The sequence below is a fragment of the Chiloscyllium plagiosum genome, unplaced genomic scaffold (assembly GCF_037043375.1).
Source record: "Chiloscyllium plagiosum isolate Xiang-an unplaced genomic scaffold, Cpla_swu_hap1 HiC_scaffold_11, whole genome shotgun sequence".
Classification (NCBI taxonomy): Eukaryota; Metazoa; Chordata; class Chondrichthyes; order Orectolobiformes; family Hemiscylliidae; genus Chiloscyllium; species Chiloscyllium plagiosum.
The window spans coordinates 18,823,443-18,830,998 of NW_028270149.1; positions in this window are offsets into that span (position 1 = coordinate 18,823,443).

A 7,556-nucleotide genomic window follows, 5' to 3' on the forward strand; every position below is an offset into this window, starting at 1 on the left:
AAAGATGCCCTCCAATGCATCTCGTCCACGTCCCGCACCTCCACCCTCAGACCACCCCTCCAACTGTAACAAGGACAGAATGCCCCTGGTGCTCACCTTCCACCCTACCAACCTTTGCATAAACCAAATCATCCGACGACATTTCCGCCACCTCCAAACAGACCCCACCACCAGGGATATATTTCCCTCCCCACCCCTTTCCGCCTTCCGCAAAGACCGTTCCCTCCGTGACTACCTGGTCAGGTCCACGCCCCCCTACAACCCACCTTCCCATCCTGGCACCTTCCCCTGCCACCGCAGGAATTGCAAAACCTGTGCCCACACCTCCTCCCTCCCCTCCATCCAAGGCCCTAAAGGAGCCTTCCACATCCATCAAAGTTTTACCTGCACATCCACCAATATCATTTATTGTATCTATTGCTCCCGATGCAGTCTCCTCTACATGTTCCCTAGCAGAGTGCTTTAGGGAACATCTCCGGGACACCCGCACCAATCAACCACACCGCCCTGTGGCCCAACATTTCAACTCCCCCTCCCACTCTGCCGAGGACATGCAGGTCCTGGGCCTCCTTCACCACAGCTCCCTCACCACCAGACGCCTGGAGGAAGAACGCCTCATCTTCCGCCTCGGAACACTTCAACTCCAGGGCATCAATGTGGACTTCAACAGTTTACTCATTTCCCCTTCCCCCACCTCACCCTAGTTCCAAACTTCCAGCTCAGCACTGTCCCCATGACTTGTCCTACCTGCCTATCTCCTTTTCCACCTATCCACTCCACCCTCTCCTCCCTGACCTATCACCTTCATCCCCTCCCCCACTCACCTATTGTACTCTATGCTACTTTCTCAGCACCCCCACCATCCTCTAGCTTATCACTCCACCCTTCAGGCACTCTGCCTTTATTCCTGATGAAGGGCTTTTGCCCGAAACGTCGATTTTACTGCTCCTCGGATGCTGCCTGAACTGCTGTGCTCTTCCAGGACCACTAATCCAGAATATTGCTATTTACCATCTGCATGAAAAACTGGGAATTGAAGATAGACACAATATTGCTGATTGTATCCATATTGAAGGGAAGAAGATAAAGGTAAATAGATTGGGAAATTAGCTGAAGAAATAGCAACTAAAATTAAATGACCATCCCAAAAAAAAAGAGACTGAAGAGCATTAACCATTGGAACTGTAAACCAATAGGTGATCACCTGCAGGATATAGCACAGGGAAGGGATTTGGGCTATTGCTATTCAGACCATCTGCCAGATTGGCACAGGAATAGGTGATGCAAATAGATCCTCAGGCTGTAAAGTACATGGATAGGGCCCAAATCACAGGTTGTGAAATGGAGGCTAAAGTGTCCAAAAGTAATTAATTGGTGACTAACCCATTTAGGACAAATAAAAAATGTGAAAGGTGTTATAGATATTATATACAAAGTAGAAAACAAATTACAGGTCATTGTGATCTAGTTATCAATTTACAGGAAGGACAATTTTTTTCTACGTGCTGCAGTCACTTAAGTACAATGAAAGACAAAATGCAGCTGTGTGCCAGCATCTCACCTGCTCTTGTAACCACAATATTTTTGTGGCTGATTCAATTAAGTTTCTGGTCAATTGTAACGACTCGGATATTGCCGATAGGAGGATTGCTGCAATGCTCATTGAATGTCAGTGGGAGGTGGTTAGATGTTCTGTCATTGGAGATGATCATTGGCTGGCACTTGTGTGATGTAAGCCCAGAGATGTCAGAGCAGTAGACCGCTCAGTCCATCAAATCTGCTCTGCCATTCATTGAGACTACGGCTGATCTGAATCCTCAACACCATGTTTCTGCCTTTTTCCCATACCCATTGACTCTCTCACTAAGTAAAATTCGGTCTATCTCAACATTGAATGTATTTAATCACTCAGCCTGGATTCTGCTCTACAGTAAAGAATTCCACAGATTCACCCTGAGAGAAGAAACTCCTCCTTGTCTCTGTTTTAAATACAGCACAGCTGTTGTTGGTGAGGCAGCTCAGGTCTCTCTTTCAGTTATATCTTTTATCCTTTTTATTCTTAAACTATTCAAAATGGTGCGGGATCGTGGTGATTGTTGAAACTTTTTGCTGCACTTTGCTGTATTATTCACTGTAAAATGCAAGTAACAATAAATAATTAATTAATTTCTTTAAACATGTGACCCATTATCCTGAGATGCTGCCCTCTGGTCCTAGACTGTCCCACAAGGGGAAACAATCTCTCTGCATCTACCCTGTCAAGTCCACTAAAAACCTTGTGTAAGGTTGTCTCTTATTTATCTTTGCTAATAAAACTATCAGCCTAGTTAACCTTCTCTGGGATGCCACCAATGTCAACATGTCTTTCCTTAGATAAAGGGCCAAAAACCATTCAGTGTTCCAGCTGTGGGCTGACTAGTGCCCTTGGCCTGGAGGAAGAGCGTCTCATCATCTGGCCACATGACGCCTGGAGGAAGAGCATCTCATCACTGGCCATACGACGCCTGGAGGAAGAGCGCCTCATCTTCCGCTTAGGAACCCTCCAACCACACTGGATGAATGTAGATTTCTCCAGCTTCCTCATTTCCCCTCCCCCCACCTTATCTCAGTCCCAACCCCCAGATTCAGTACCGTCCTCTTGAAGTGCAATCTTTTTCCCGATCTCTCCGCCCCCACCCCCTCTCCGGCCTATCACCCTCACCTCCTTCCACCTATCGTATTCCCAGCGCCCCTCCCCCAAATTCCCTCCCCCCTACCTTTTGTCTCAGCCCGCTTGGCACACCAGCCTCATTCCTGAAGAAGGGCTTATGCCCGAAACGTCTATTCTCCTGCTCCTCGGATGCTGCCTGGCCTGCTGCCCCTTTCCAGCACCACACTTTTCAACTCTGGTCTCCAGCATCTGCAGTCCTCACTTTCTCCTGACTAGTGCCCTTGTATAGTTTTAGCCAAACTGCACTTTTTGTCTTCATTCCTGTGAATGTTACTTCCCACTACTTGTCAACGTAAGCACGCATGTTGTCCAGCTTTGTTGAACGTAGGTTTGGACTGTGCCATCACTAGATAAGTCACAAAAGGTACTGAATACTGTGCAAACGTCAGTGAATGCTTCTGCTCTGGTCTAATGATGGCCATTAATGAAGCACCTTAAGATGATTGGACCTAGGACACCTAAGATGTGAAGACCATAAGCCATGCTAACAGAAGTAGGCCATTCATCCCATTGAGTCTGCTCTGCTTTTCTGAGAGATCACAGCTAATTTGATGATCCTCAACTCCAGTTTTCCGCCTGTTTCCCAAACCCCTAGAATTCCTTGCTGACTAAAAATTTTAGAAAGAATTCCACAGATTACTACTCTCTAAGAAAAGAAATTCTTCCTTATCATTGTCTTAAATGGGTGATTCCTTGCTCTGAGATTATGTCCTCTGGTTCTGGAATCACCCACAGGAAGAATTAATGTCTACACATCTCTCAATCCCCTTAAAAATCTTGTATGATTCAATAAGGTCACCTCTCTTTCTTATAAATTCCAGTGATTACATACCCAACCTACTCAACCTCTTCTCATAGGAAAACCCATTTATAACTGGGATCAACCAATATATCCTTCCTTCAATAAGGGGATAAAAACTGGTCCCTGTATTCTCAGTTTGGTCTGACTAGTGCCTTGTGTAGTTGAAGCAAACTTATTCTTGTTCATTCTTTTGGACTGCCTCTATACTTTCTCCAGTGCATTCACAACCTTCCTATAATGTGGCACTCAGGACTGTACACAATACTCCAGCTGAGGTCTAACTAGTAGTGTCTTATAAACGTTCACAAAAGCAAGGCTTTGTGATGATGATGTATGCTCCAAATGTATCTTGAACACTCTGCAGACATTCTGTGCCATCCTGAACACTTGCCTTCCCACCTATTTTGTATCATCTGCAAATTTGATGATAGGACATTAACTTCTCTTATCAAAGTAATTTGCCAACATTTATTGCCCATCCCTAGTTGCCCGAAGGAAGGTGGTGGTGAGCTGCCTTTTTGAACTGCTGCAGTCCACATACTGTAAGTTGACCCACAGTGCCTTTGAGGGAATTCCAAGATTTTGACGCATCAACAGAGAAGGAATGACAATATATTTCCAAGTCAGGATGGTGATTGGCTTGAGGGGAACTTGAAGATGGTAGTGTTGTCATGTATCGGCTGCTCTTGACTTTCTGGTTTAAAATGGTAGTGTGTTTGGAAGGTGCCGTCTCAGGATCTTTGATGTTTGGACTAAAGCTGTAATTTGATATGGATGTTCCCTGGTGGAATCTTTGCTGAACCTCAATGATCAGGTTGTTGCTGAATAACTGTTGCTATATAATGTTGTGAACAACTTTTCCATCATTTTGCTGATGATTAAGAGTCAGCTGATGGCACAAGAAATTAATTGGTTTGAAATCCTCCTGCTTCTTGTGAACTGTAGATACCTGGGAAATGTTCCATTTTGTTAGGTAATTCTAGTGCTGTCACTGTAGTGGAACAGCCAGGCTACTCTCAAGCAGCTTAGGAACACCAGTCTTCAGGAGTACAATATGGATAAATGTGTGATAGAGGAAAAGCACAGCAGGTCAGGCAGCACCCGAGGAGCAGAAAAAACGATGTTTCCTGATGAAGAGCTCCTGCCTGAAATGTTGATTTTCCTCCTCCTTGGATGCTGCCTGACCTGCTGTGCTTTTCCAGCACCACTCTAATCTTGACTCTAATCTACAACATCTTCAGTCCTCATTTTCGCCGCATAAATGTGTGTTAACAGACTGATTCCTGAGAGGGCAGGACTGATATCTGAACAGAGGCTGGATGGCTTAGGACTAAATTCCAGCAAATATAGAAGAATGAGGGGAGAATCTCACACAAACCTTTAAAATTCTAACATGGCTAGACAGAGTAAACACAGGAAGGATGTTCCCAATGACTCGGGAGTCCGTGACAGTCAGTCACAGGCTGAGGATACATGGTAGGCCATTTAGGACTGAGATGAGGAAAGATTTCTTCACCTGGAGAGTGGTGAGCCTGCAGAATTCTCTGCCACAGAAACCGGTTGAGGCTAAAACATTGACCATATTTGAGAAGGAGTTCAATATAGTTTTTAGGCCAAAGGAATTAAAGGGTAGGGGGGGAAAGTGGGAACAGGGTATGGAGTTGGATGATCAGCCATGATCACAGAACGGTGGAGCAAGTTTGAAGGGCGGAATGGTCTACTCCTGATCCTAGTTTCTATGCATAGTTAGAATTTCGGTAGGCCCATATTCTTTCTGCTATCTCGTGTTCTCAGCTGTTCTAGATATCAAATGGATTGAATCAAATGTGTTTTCTTTAACTCCTCCATTGTTGCTAAATTGACAAATTCTTTTTTCTCAACATCTAGTACAAGATGAGCATAAATTTTCTCATTAGAGAGAGGTTTGACCAGAAGGTCACCACACCTCCAGTGAGGGGAGAGGTTGAGACCTTCATGGTAACCTCAGCTAGTGTGGGAACTGGAAGCCAAGTTTTTCTCATTAATCTGTACCACAAACTGGCCATCCAGCCATCTGAGCTAACTCCCCCCTCCCCCCCAACTTTCATTCAACAGATGTTGGGGTCTAAATTGGGCTAGGAGAAAGTGACGACTGCAGATGCTGGAGACCAGAGTTGAAAAGTGTGGTGCTGGAAAAGCGCGGCAGGCCAGTCTAAATTGGGCTGCCTGGGGAGATTGAAACTAACACCAGATATTTTCAGAGGAAGTTAGTTAATATTTAAAAATATCAATTTAGTCATAAGGCAATGAACTGCATATTAACTTTTAGTAAAGGTTAAATGTTGCTCACGCTCACGTGTTGCAACACATTTTCCCAGATGCTAATTGACCTGTTGTGTCTATTTTCTGAAATAAAAAAAGTGCTGGAGAAACTTAGCAAGTCTGGCAGTATCTATAGAGAGAGATCACACAACATCAGGTTATAGTCCAACAGGTTTAATTGGAAGCACACTAGCTTTTGGAGCGATCTCCTTCATCAGGTGATTGTGGCAATCACCTGATGAAGGAGCGTCGCTCCGAAAGCTAGTGTGCTTCCAATTAAACCTGTTCGACTAAACCTGGTGTTGTGTGATTTTTAACTTTGTACACCCCAGTCCAACACCAGCATCTCCAAATTATTGAGAGAGAAACTGAATTAATGTTGCGAGTCCAGTAAGAACCATTTTTCAAACTGTGCAGGAGCAAGTGGAACAAATGGTGAAGATGCCCAAAACAGGAGAAATTTAGATGCCATGCAAGTATTCAGGGTAGGTGTTAATAGGAGAAAATAGGTCAGCTCTATTAAGAGCAAACCCATGCAAAAAAGCCTTGGGTGGGAAGGTGAAGAGGTGCCATCAAAAAGGAGGACAGAATTCGTTGTCTGGAGTTGTTCCACTCAATGTTGTTCAGTAATATCAATTTTATACTAACTTATTCAGTATTTTACAATTTATAAACTTATTCAGCAATTTATTCTGTAATCCAAGATGGTGCCAGACTGTATTGACATTACATACTTTTCATTGTATCTAGGTACAAATGACAATATTAAATAAATCTAAATCTACAGGCTGTAAAATGTCTACGCTGAAAATGAGACACTGTTCCTCCATTTGGCAGTGGGTTTCAGTGGAACCAGGCCTAGGACAGAAATGTTAGTAGGATTGGAAATACTCTCTATGCCTTGTGCTGTGGGTCACCTTCACCATCTGTTCCAGTTACAGCATGAAAGCAATCACTTTGCCAGCCTTCTTCATTGCTAGACTCCCAGCATTACTCCTGCCTCCACAGGTGCTGCCAGATCTGAGTTTCTCTAGCACTTTTATTTCAGGTCTCCAGTATCCATAGTACTTTGCTTTTATTTTGAGTGTACTACACTTCCTACCTCACTGCTTTGTATTGTTTGGAAAAGGTATATCTACTGGACTTGCACACTACTGTTTGTCTTTGTGGCCGGTTTTATTGGGAGAGGCTGTCTGGAGCCTGCAAAAGGAACAAGTTCGCACAGGTTTTCAATGTTAAACATGAGGTGTTTTGCACCCGAACACGGGAAGTGCTTAAAGCAATGAACCGGATCACTTTCCCCTCACTCGTTTTAATTTTGCAGACTGGGTGAAGGTAAGATGTATGGTAAAAACGGCAGTCGAGCTTGAAAGCAGGTTTTCTGCGGTATTTGTTTGTTTCAGGGCGCGTTCTCGTTACCCCGAAACAAGATTGTGAAAGGGCCTGGGGAACGTATGATGACGAACTTATTTGTCAAGTCCCATCTCACTCACGTGACCGTCAATAATTAGCCCCGCGGAAGGTACCATTGCAATCTGTTGGCGCGTGTGGAGTGTGGGATAAGCGTGTCATTGACGGAGGCAACTTCGCAATAAGGTGACGGCCAGTCTCCCTCAGCAATGGGAAGAAACTCGAGAGGGTTCGATTTGAAGGTGAATATTAGTTTTGTCAGGGTCGTTTGTCGGATGGGATGAAATAAATGTCAGGTGTCCTCCGCCTCCTTTTATTCCTCCCCTGCGCTGG